The sequence below is a fragment of the Amblyomma mixtum genome, chromosome 9 (genome assembly GCF_055824585.1).
Source record: "Amblyomma mixtum isolate Tamu chromosome 9, ASM5582458v1, whole genome shotgun sequence".
NCBI classification, from domain to species: domain Eukaryota; kingdom Metazoa; phylum Arthropoda; class Arachnida; order Ixodida; family Ixodidae; genus Amblyomma; species Amblyomma mixtum.
In genome coordinates, this window is record NC_143020.1 from 62,028,892 (window position 1) to 62,041,532 (window position 12,641).

The following is a 12,641-nucleotide window of genomic DNA, read 5'->3' on the forward strand; positions in this document are numbered from 1 at the left end:
CAAAGGAAAAACAAGAAAAGTAACAACATCGCATACGTACTACATGAATAAATATGTAAAGATCAATGAGTTACACATAATTAACACAGATGCATAATTAACAGTAGTTGTAGTAGTAGTGATAGTAATAGTAGTAGTGTGCCGTTGTCGTCGTCGGCGTAACCGGTGGGAGCGTTGCCACGGAAACCTCCTGGAGGGCGGTTACCCGGGGAGGAGCAGGACAGTTACCACTGGAGGAGCGTATGACGAAGGCATAGGAAGACGTAACCAGAGAGTGGTTACCACGGGAACCATTCGCAAGGTGGGTACCGTGAAAGGGGGACAAACATCAACTAGAAGATGGTTATTGGGGAAGAGGGAGGGTTGGCGACAGCATAAGATGCAAGAGGAGGACGGTTTCCACGGGAACCGCGCGGGGGGTGAAAAGTGAGCACTTTGTGCCGGTAGTATTGCGGGAAGAGGCAAAATAGCACAGATATCAAGAACAAAGAAATATTACAGTTATGGATTTCCTTAACCAACACCGGTCACCTCTCATACGCAACGAGAGCCCCTGCTCTTCGGCCTTAGTTTTTCGATTGGTCAGCAATGATTAAGAAAGTTTTTGATTACAGCATACACGTAGCAAGCCGGTGGCATATATTTCCTTGTATTTCGTAGCTGCCCATAAAACTGTTGACGGAAAGAGCGCTGCGAAATCGTTCTCTATACCAGTGTGAACCATAGGCCACCATATCTATAACGCGCCACTTTCCTCACCCCCCCCCCCCTCCCTCCCCCGCTACCCTCACACTTTTCCTTTAATGTAGTCATCAACAGTTCGTCCCTGACAAAGTCCTGTACAAGAAAAACAAAAGCTTACATATCTATGACGTCTTGTACCACACTTGTCTTCTTAACCAAACGTTGTGCGCTCAGATTCCTTTCCACAGGGAAAGTCTTTGTCGAACGATGTCCCCACAAAGGCATTGCCACAGACGTTGAAAACTGTGCATGGTGAAACCTTCTCGAAAGCGGACAGATGCTTTCACTCCGGGTCATCACTGAATCGCAAGACGCACAGGGGAGTCGGTCTCAGCAGACTCCTCCATATGCAAACATGTCCGACGCACGTACTGTATTTCAGGTTTCACAAACACATAGTGGTCGGGGCGACCGTGTGCTCCAAGATCATGCGGGTTATCAGTGCCCACATGCGTAACCATCTCAAACAAAGAACCCGCTACGCATGATAAGCAGCGGAAAGCATTGCAAATGAAAGAACAAACGAAAAAGTGGTGGCGTTTTAATACTTTTAAATTGATGAGACGTGAACCGTGTGTTTAGCCTGGTTGGCTCATGGTTTTGCTTTGCTGGGTCGACGGCACGTCTGACGACGATATTAGTTCGATGGCAATCTTATTTCATGAAGAAAACGATGCGCAATGCACGGCGTGAGAGAGTGTTGCAGTTTAACAAGAGGCGTGATCGGCTGCGGTGATAGCATGATCATCTCTCGTAATGGCCAGGTAAGCAGATGTGTTCGCGCCGCCGCGGGTTCGAATGCCAGTCGTGGCAATACTGATTTTATGTTTGGCCAAGGTCAAGGGTATGCGCCATTTCAAGAGAAGTGAAAAAGGACAACAAGAATTCATAGCCTGTCACAATGCCTGTGACTCGCTTATTACGCGGCAGTTTGGAACGTTACTGGCGGTACAACACGTGCGAACCTCGAATAACGCAATATATCATTCTTGCCACGCCATCTAGTCGGAACTGGTGAGGTAATGGGACGGTGCAATAAGTAGTACGACTTTAGGTAGTGGTGATATTGTTACGTCGGTGTTCACGCAGTGATTCTGCGGAGGTTATGGAGGTTTCCTCAGAACGGGCGCAGAGCACCGATACGTTGGTGCGCTCGTACTGCCGTGCCCGCATGTCGAGTGATTTCTCAATGGATGTTGCTTCCTTGAAGAAATCACTTACTGTTGCGGGTGGACTCCGAACCAGGCCTGCGAAAAGGTGCTCCTTTACACCCTTCATCAACAACCACACCTTCTTTTCCTCCGGCATGCTTGGGTTTGCGCGACGGAAGAGGCGTGCCATCTCTTCCACGTACACCATCACACTCTCGTTCGGAAGTTGGATGCGATTATGCAGAAGAAGGTCGCCCTTCTCCTTGCGCAACGTACTGGTGAACGCCTTGAGAAATTCTGTTTTGAATGTCTCTCATGTTCGGAGGACAGATTCATGGTTTACGTACCATGTCCTTGAAGAGTCCTTGAGAGAAAAATAGACATGGCGCATCTTTGAGTCCCCGTCCCAAGAATTGAATGTGGCCACCCGGTCGAACTGGTCCAGCCAGTCCACGGCGTCCTCATGAGGTAGGCCGTGGAAACGCGCCGGATCCCGTTGGTGGTGGAGAAGGACTGGCGTCGTTGATTCTGAATGATTCATTGCAGCAGCGCCGGCACTCCTTGTTGACTTGGGGTCGGGGAGCAGCCCGAACCGAACTCAGGAGATAGGCCTTGTAGTAGGCGGCTGCCCTGGTGAACAGGCGTGTATACCTGGGGTGGTCGACCTCTGCTTGAATCGTGGCTTGATGCGGGCGTCCGGTACATGAAAGTCTGTACCCAGCACCTCCACCAGATGTCACGTCGGTGGAAAGACGCGCTAACGCACTATGCAGTTGGGAAGGCTTCCAAGAACGTCCGGGGCCGACACCGACGGAGGAGAACTTCGTTGTCCTCTCTCTTACCGTCCTCACGTCGTCGTCTTCTGTAGCGCTAGCGTCAATATCTCACTCTATGGAGGTATGAAATACGAGCTCTTAGGAACATTTCTACTAATATGTACATATTTACCGTACCACACATGTGTTCCGCGCAACACATATGCCAAGACGTGTAGTTGGTTCAAGCGGGTTAGAGGGCACCTAGAGAAAGCTTTTTGGTGCGTATGACTTAGTAACGTGTGACAAGGGAGCGAAATGCGTCGTCAATAAATAAAAGCTACCAAACTTCCTAGATCCTTCTAAGCTGTTCTTGCCAATTATTTCTTGCTACCAACTTCAACCGGCGAAGAATATGCAGAAATGCTTGTATGGTGCGTTTGTCCGCTCATAACGTATTTTTATCAGGCCAGAGGGCAGGCAGAAATCAATATGCGGCATATGGCTGGCTATCAACTTTATCTTTGTTCCGCGAAAATACTTATCCGGGAACTGCCCAGCATTAGGCTGTGGAGATATCTTCTGCACCGTCCACATCAAAGAATACTGTCAGCTAATCTATCGACTAATCTAATCTAAGCTAATCTACTCCTCCTCTGTAATTGCGATAATATTATCTCCCAACGCTGCCATAGTATAAGCAGGACCCAATACTGCCTGTCCCTTCGTTTTGCGCTGTTCCATCACAAAAAGGTATAATGCTGAATCGTCATTTGTCCAGAGGAAGCTTAACGTTTTTTCCAGCCATAGGGCCGAATAAAGAACATTAGAATAAATAAGTTTTTGATCTCTTGCGTTCGGTTATTATTGGTTGCCACAAAGCGAGAAATAAGAGAGAAATTACATTCAGAGAAGTAAATATTCTATTGAGAAAAACATGCACGTACCAGACAAAGCCATGGAAAAGAATGTTGAGTGCTGGTATCTGATCCCAATGCCAGATACGCATCTGTCGCGGGCGCAAGGATTTCCTCTAATACTTTTACGAGTGATGCACAGCTGTTAATAAGTTTAAGAGTGCAGCTCTCAGACGCCCCTTCCTGGCTTCCGCGTCGTAGTCGGTGTTGACGTTGTCGGCGTAACCCGCTGTCTAAGTAGATGAACGAAATGCCACCCGAAAGGTGGCTGCCACGAAAATATTCTGGAGGATGTCGAGTAGCGTAACACTCCACCTGGTAGCGCTGGCAGCCGATGACATGTTAAGAGCGGCGCTCAAATCTCGCATTACCGGTTATCGGAATTTTCTGTTAGTTTTATTCTTTCATCTCTAAACTGGTAGCAATTTGCAGAGCTATGAACTCCCATTAATCTGTTACAACACTATGGCCAGCAAATAGGTTGACACGCAGAATGTGCAAGTCACGAAGGGTAGCCATTTTGCTATTGATATTACACTGATGTTAACGAATATGCTGCTCGTCTTTGTGCCGGCATGCACGGTGTCGCCCTCTTTGCTCTTACCAAGACACCCCTAAAGCCGTTAGAGTAGCGCCATCTGTTATGAGTACGCCTAACTTTCCTCTTGTCATTGGAGCTGGAGCGTGCCTTCGAACCTGTCGGTGTGCGGGAGAGGTATATGTTTAAACACAAGGCGCCGTAACTGTCTCTTTCAAGATGAACAACTGAATCGTTATAAAAATTGCGATGAGTCAAATCAAGCAGGGAAAGGGAAGAATGTACAGCACATGCCGGCCTTTATCTAGGCTTTCAGTAGGTGAACACGATCATCTCTTAGGTAAAAGGTGTCAAACTAGCATTCCTCTATGCGCCACTACTGTTGGCTGTAATAGAGCTTTGCAATGAGGATTTTTTTCCCCGGTATTTGAACGCGTTTGTAACTCCGCACATGTAATTCCTAGACACAAGTTCGGAATGAAACTTGCGGCGGATTCTACTAGATGTCAGGGAGAGAAATTTGATTATGGGAACTAAAATATTCACGCACTGAATGCTCATGAACCCCAGCTGCTAAACAGGAGCATGCCAGACTGGATTCCAAAGCTTATTCCTCCTCGCATGTCCCGTCTTTTGTCTTCATTAGCGCATTTGTTATGGAAACGGAATTGGTCTCAGGCTTGAATTTTCTCTACTTCAAAGTCTGCTGCTAAAGCCTCACGCATCGGCGTCGGAACTGGGTGAAGTTCAGGAGGCTAGAAAGGGGCCTCATGAAGAACCCGCTGCGATCACAAGAGGGCTTGTGATCATCTGATGAGGGGTTTTTCCTGCGACCCTCTGCCCCCCCCCCCCCCCCCCCCCTCGCGCGAGTGCCGCCTAGGATAACGCAGTGGTTGAAGGCCTTAAAAATTTCAATCTAATCTTTTGTGGCTTGTAAGGAAACAACAGAAAATCTAAAAGCTAAAACACATAAAAAAAGTATTCTGCAATCTAGGCGGCCAAAACACTGCGATAAAAAAGACAGAGATATGTTCATTACGTAATAGGAATACTTATCATATGCTCAGCTGAATATTCTTTCGCCAACGTCACTGAATTGATTGTAAAACATTTTATTCGCCGGGAAGAGCTTGGCAAGAGGTCGCGTTAAGTGGTCGAGAGTACATAGCCCCCGACGACTTTGTCAGCCCACTCCACCGCCAAAACTTGCGTTCAGGGGTCAGAGCTAGCCAGCACGGTCTCCCACCGCTCGAGAGAAGGAGCTGTAACTAGATCACCCGGAGGTGGCTCTATTTTGCAGTCCCACAGGATGTGATCGTAGGTAGCACGTTGGCCACAGTGTTTGCAGTTTGGGTTGTAAAGATCTGGATAAATGTGCCCGAGGAGTGATGGGATGCGTATCAATCTAGTCTGTAGACGACGCCACGTAACCTCTTGTTCTTTAGTAAGTCTTTTGTCTGGAGGGGGGAAAATTCTCCTCTCTAATTTAAAATGATTGGTGAGATCATGATATGTGATCATTGAGTCCTTCGTGAAATTCAGGGAGCCAGACTCATCTACTGCCCGGTCGACGAAACCTCGGGCTTTATTGTGGCCTGCCTCGTTCCCCGGATTCCCCGAATGGGCTGGGACCCATATCAATTCGGAATAATTTGGTGAGAATTTGGTTGCGTTAAGGATTCTAAGGGAGGTGTTTGTAATTCGCCCTTTAGCGAAATTATTGATACCCATTTTGGAATCGCTGAGGATGATGCTCCCTTGGGTATGTGCTAGGGCGAGGGCTATAGCCGACTCTTCTGCCGTTTCAGAGGATTTCGTTTTGATTGTCGCCGAGACGATGTGGTCACCATTCTCGTTCACAACCACAATTGCAAAGGCATTGGTATTTTTGTATTCTGCCGCATCTACATAAAGTGTTGCAGCGCACTGTCTGTATTTCTTATGTAAGGCTTTGGCTCGTGCTTGTCTTCTGCCCTCATGGTGTAAGGGGTGCATGTTTTTGGGGAGTGGTTTGATTAGTAGGGTCGTCCTATAGTCGCGGGGTAAGTCTACTTTAGCATCGTTATTCGTAGGTTGAAAGTTAATTCCGAGCCTGGTAAGAATACTCCTGCCAGTTCTGGAATTGGCTAATCGCGCTGTTTGAGCCATTAAATGGGCTTCTTTCAGTTCATTGTAGGTGTTATGTATTCCTAACCTCATAAGCCTTTCGGTTGAGGCATTTAGCGGGAGTCCCAACGCAGCCTTATAGGCCTGCCGTATCATACTATCCAATTTGTCCTTTTCTGCTTTCGAAAATTTGAGATAAGGGGTGGCATAGAGTATCCTGCTTAGCGCAAAGGCCTGCACTAGGCGGCATAAATCTCTTTCCCTCACCCCTTGTCTGCGGTTAGCTATGCGGCGGATTAATCGCGCCGTCGCTTCTACCGTGCGTTTTAGCTTAGTGAGTGTGTCAGTATTCTTTCCATTTGTTTGTAAATACAACCCCAGTATTCTCATGGTTTGTACCTCTTTGACAGATCGTCCATTAACATAGACGTTTATTTGCGGGGGGGATGTCTTGGTACGCCTACCTGTTTGTTTACGACGGATCACGAAGGGTTCAGATTTTTGCTCAGAACAAGTGAGGCCGGATTCCCATGCGCATGCCTCAATGATGTCCACTGCTGCTTGGAGTGTGTCTTCTATGCAGCCTTCGCATCCTTTGGTTACCCAAAGTGTGATGTCATCTGCATAGAACGTGTGATGTAGGTCTGGTATTTGTGCCAGTTTGGGGGGAATTTTGATGAGGGAGAGGTTAAAAAGGAAAGGGGATAGGACGGAGCCCTGTGGCGTTCCTTTACTTCCTAGTGTGATTGGGGCAGACTCTATTGTTCCGACCGTTATCACTCCTGTTCTGTTAGTGAGGAAGGATCGGATGTAGTTGTACGTCCTTTCTCCGGGGTTGATTTCTGATAAGTTTGTCAAAATGGCTTTGTGGGTGACGTTGTCGAAAGCTTTAACAAGGTCTAAACCCAATATTGCTTTCGTTCCTGTTCCCTCGTCAGCTTCAATTATGTCCTTGTTAAGCTGCAAGAGTATGTCCTGGGTAGATAGTTGGGCCCTGAATCCTAACATTGTTTCAGGTAGGAGGTTCATGTCCTCCGCATAGTTTTGGAGCCTATTGAGGATGACATGCTCCATGAGTTTGCCTAGGCATGATGTTAATGAAATTGGGCGTAGATTCTCAGTGCTGAGTTTCTTACCCGCTTTAGGAATAAAAGTGATTTTCGCGTGTTTCCACTCTGGTGGTATGTTGCCTGCATGCCAGTATTTGTTCATAAGGTCTGTAACCGCCGCGATCGACGTTGCGTCTAAGTTCCTCAGTCTTATTTGTTACTTTGTCTGGTCCTGCCGCAGATGTCCGCAGTTTTCCAATTGCGTAACAGACCTCTGCGTCTGTGATGCCTGCGTCTAAATTTGGATTAGGAGTCCCCCGGTAGTCTGGTTGTGCGGTACCATCATCCGTGTTTAGATAACGTTCTGCTCGCTCATTGATTAGGTCTTCAGTTGTACCCTCATATTTATGTATGAGTCTGTACAGTTGACTTTGGTGCACGGGACGTGTTTGTTCTGGGTCGAGCAGGTGTCTTATGTCTTCTTATTTCCGAGCTGTCCATTGACGCTTTCACATATTTGGTTCCATTGTTGTTTTTGGAGAGTAAGTGTATGTTCCTCGATTCGCCTCTCGATTTCAGCGATCTTTTTGCGTAGTCGCTTGTTGTGTTTTTGCTTCTTCCAGCGTTTTTGGAGGCCTTTTTGTGCCTGCCACAGGTGTAACAGCTTTGAGTCTGCAATCTGCTCCTCCTTCTCAACTGGCACCACAACGCTAGTGGAGCTGACATCCTCATTCAGGGAGATAACCCAGTCGCTAAGGTTAGAGATCTCCTTTGGAGCTGTTTTGTCGCGAAGTTGCCTGAACTTGTCCCAATCCGTGGTTCCTATTTCTTTTGCTTTGTTTTTAAGTTTTGTCGTGGGGAAGGTGATGCTAAGGATGAAGTGATCACTACCAAGGTTTTGCCCGGTGTTGACCCACTTTGCGTCCTTGACGTTTCTAGAGAGGGATAAGTCTGGAGATGTGTCTACACATACACTGTTACCCATGCGTGTGTGGTCGCTCGTGTTGTTTAGCGTTGTGAGCCCTAGTGACTGTATGATTTGCCAGAGAAGGTTCCCTTTCGGAGTTGCTTTGGTATATCCCCATGCTGGGTGTTGAGCGTTGAAGTCTCCCACAAATATTAGTTGAGCCCTAGCAGCCAGCTTTACTGTGTTTATCAACAAGTGTGGGAGTCCATTGCCTTTGTTTCTGGGCGGGTTGTATACATTAAGGATGAAGAGATTTGAGTCTCCTTTTTGCCTTGGTACTATTTCAAGTAAGGTGTAATCTTCTTCCGAATCATTTATAAAATGTTGAATTGCGGTGATATTTCTATGCACCAGAGTGGCTGTGAAGGAGCCGGCTGCGTTACTAGTATCATAATGAGGTGGCAGATATGCTTTATAGCCTGGCAGTGTAGCCCTGCCGCTAGCTTCTTGCAATGCAATCACGTCTGGGGTTGGAACAGACGGTGCTTGTTGGATGTGGAGCTGCAAGTGGGCCCGCTTGCGGCGGAAGCCTCTGCAGTTCCATTGCCAAATTTAAAATTTTTGGCGTGGTGCCATGTTGGGTTATAGATGGTTGTGGCGTCGTGGACAGATCCAGAGAGAGAGAGAGAGAGAGAACAACTTTTATTTAGAAAGCCTGCAGAGTCGGTTAGGCTCCCTCCAAGCAGGGAGGACAAGCTTTTACCGCGACGCGGCGACTACGTCAATCTCGTGCGTTGTGCTCCTTGAGGTCTTCCTCGCTACTTTCGCGGGTTCGAGAGGGCCGCCGCCCCCTTCCTGGGGGTGCCGCCCCCCTCTCCTCGGTTTCGCTCGGTCGCTGCCTCTCGAGAGCTGCCGAGACCTGCTGGACGGCCTTGAGTTGTGTCTTTTGATCACAGCTCCTCGTTGCAGCCTCTAGCTGCGGCGGGATCGTCGTCTTCTCGCTGGCTTCGCGCGGATTTACGCTACAGTCCCAAAGGATGTGAGCCGCGGTGGCTGTCTCCTTCGCGCACAGTCTGCATATGTCGCTCGCGTACACACTCGGACACACGTTCTTAGCTAGCACCGGGGTGAGCAGGGACCCCATCTGTAACTGTCTATATAACACTGCCGTGGACAGATCCAAGATGGGGGGTAGCCGGGCCTCGATAGCTGTAAGCCTATCCATTATTTGCTGCATGCAGGTGGCTATTTGGGATACCTGTCCCTCTAGTGTTGCAAAGCGAATATCTATCTCTGCAAATTTGGTAGTAACGAGGTCTTGGAAGGTTGCTTGTTCTGTTGATATAGCGCTAGTTCTCTCTGACAGAGTATTGATGTCTGCCCTGAGTTTGGTAGGCGCTTTCGACGGATGCGGGGTGTCGGCTTCCGAAGCCTCGGCCTTTCTTTTGGATTCCTCGCCTTCTTTTGTAGGAAGCGGTCTTTTAGTTGCGTCTGGGTCCGTCGCGTTATGGGCTGAAGACTGGGACGCGGTGGAGGGAGTGTGGCAAGTGGCGTCTGTTTCCATCGCATTATTGGTCGAAGCCTGGGACGCGGTGGGTGGCATTCTAGTCGCAGTGGCATTCTGTACCTGATGCGCTCGTAACAGGCGTTTAATGTCAGCCAACTCTTTTTTAAGGCTGGCAATTTCTCTGTCTCGGGATTGTAGTTGGATCTGAAACTCCTTCTCTCGAGCGTCAATAGATTGGGAGGCCTCTGCTGGCCAGCTCACCTTTTTATTGGAGCGGCTATCGCTGCGTCCGAGGCTCGAGCTTCTCTTGTCGTTCCCTGCAGGGTTCCCCAGGGGCGGGAAGGAGCTGGAGTTGTTCCGGCTGTGGCTTCCTCCTTTTCCGGTAGCACCCTGTTCCTTCTTCCTGGGCCTAGACTGGTGTCCGTGTAGTGATGAGTCGTTCTCCCCTTGCTTGGGTGCCTGGTTGCCATGGGGCGTTCCTTGTTTGTTCTTGTTGATCAGCCGGAATTTGCAGTTCCGGCTGCCTGTGTTGTGGCCCCCGTTGCAGACGATGCATACGGGTTGGCAGGTTGGCTGTTCTCCCTCAGGTGGAGGCGAGTGATTTTCTCCGCAGCGGCGGCAAAGGTTCGTTGTAGGTTTGTAGCAGACATCGGCCCGGTGTCCTACCCTCCTGCAGTTGTAGCATACTTCATGTTGCTCCCAGAAGGGGTGGACCCGAAAGACGCCGCACTGATAGATTACTTGGCTGGGTAGCTTCTTTCCAAAAAAGGTGATTTGCATTGTTCTGGATTGCCCGATCCTTCGGGCATCCACAACTTCCATTCCTTCGTTTCTATTTCCGAAGCCTTGGCGAACCGCTTCGGGCGAGTCTCCCGCGTAGGCGTTGTAAATGACCCCTTTTACCGAGTCTTCGGGCGCCGCCACGTACGACGTTACGTTGTAGGTTTGACCTTGGAGGTTCAGTTTTTCAATCTTGGCGTATGCAGTTGCCCATTGACGATGGGGCGTGCATAGCGTGAAGGTGTTGTTGGCCGTATTGACTCTGATAATGTCTTCATTCTTCATCGTATCATACGGCAGCCTGGCCACCTCGCAGGCGCAGAAGAGTAGCAGTCCGGGCGCAAAGTCCCTCAGATTCCAACCTTGTGGTCGGCAGACGATTTTGTAGTCATCGGTCGGTAAGTGCGGGAGAAGGGCTTTCTTGCTGAGTGCAAGTAGCTTTTTCCCGTTCTTTCGCGATGGAAAATTGGAATTAGACTTGCCTTGACCGTGCCCCTGCGCAGGCTCGTCGTCGGTTGATGCGGGCCCTTTATTCTTCAGGCCTCGTTGTCGGTCGCGGTACCGAAGAATGGTTTCCCATTTTCCGTCCTCGAGCTCCGACGCTGATATTGTCTCGCCTTCCACGGCGTACTCCATCTGTGCGGGTCCCTGGGCGCTCAGTTCCCGGCGGAGAGGTGGCGAGCTAGGTCGAGCTCGATGGCTAGGCCGGCAGTCAGCCGGCAATATGCCTAGGTGTCCGTAGATTGGCAAAATCCGGCTTCAGCAGGCACTGGAGAATGGCCCGGATGTCGTCCAAAATATTCGAGCCCGAAGGCTGACTCTTTCTGCCGAAAAGTGGCTTCGAGGCGGGAGCCCATGCGAGACACGTCAGCACCGAGCGTTTCACCTACCAACGTCACTGAATTTTTCTCGGCCAATTTCCTTTCAAACAAACCGCTTTTCTCGTTGCCACCCGCGTCCGCTACTTCGTCTTCCACAGCATCACGACAACCGCTTGGCGTGTTGAAAATGCAGTTTTTGTTGCAGCGCAGTTGAAAGCTGCGGTCGTCTTTATGGACGTACAGAGGGCAAAACACATGTCTAGAACGACCTAACTGTGTATTCCGCAGCTCTCAAAGCCGCTGCGAGTAGGAAGGCAAAAAATAATGATGAAATCCTATGAGTTTAACTGCACATGCTTGCATCCAGACAATCTTTAACCAAGTGTTATTGCTAGATGTCGCGTGTTCGGCCCGAAACACGCCCAGAACGTGTTCTAGACAAGCGTTTTGCCCTCTGTATATACTATCGCAGACATAAATGTCCAGGATTCACGAGCAAATACGTATCGCTTCGCCACTTGATGCCTCGCATTGTGCTATCGAGGCTGCGTCCATTCCGTTCACGCTCCGTGGGACGGTCGGCGTTCCGGAAGGATCGAAACACCGCTCTGATCCTTTGAATTGACTCGTGACGCAATGTTTTTAAAGCCGGCATCCACTTGTGCTAGCAAAACCAGAAGTAATAAAGGTGGCTTATCTAGTGGGACTCTCTTGGCGACGCGTTATCAGGATAGCTCCTACGCCGGGAGGCTCGAGAGCTTTTGAGCTGATTGTCAGCGTGCATTATCGTGCCGAATTCTAGGAAACGAAGCACAGCACTCGCTTCCAAACAAGCGCTCCTAGACGCGCGAAACGCACCATTCGCAGTCTCGGAGAACAGTACCGAGTGGCAGGGTGACATCGCGACACTTTTTTGCACCCGATAGCATGTCCAGGGCATTTGTGTGCACACTGCATTTAACAACAGAACCTGGTGGCCTTCACATTCTTAATGAAAATGCGGTAGCACTTGAATTTAGCCCACCCTTCAAAAGTCTAAAAGCACCCGAAAAATGTTGAATATAGGCCCACCCCAGGAAATGGATGGAGCAAAATTAGTCCATGAATTAAGGTCGATTTTTCAGGAATTAGGGGGACTAAGGTGGAAAATTGCAGCGCAGCAGTAACAAGGACGAGACGAGAAGGACGCAAACACAAGCGCTGACTAACACAAATGTCCTGGGTTTGCGTCCTTCTCGCCTCGTCCTTGTGACTGCTGCGCTGCTATTTTCCAGTATGCAGAACCAACTAGCCAGTCACTATGTTTTGAGCGGATTAAGGTGGATTAGTGCCGAATAGTTGGTGGATTGAGGCAGATTTGTATGTC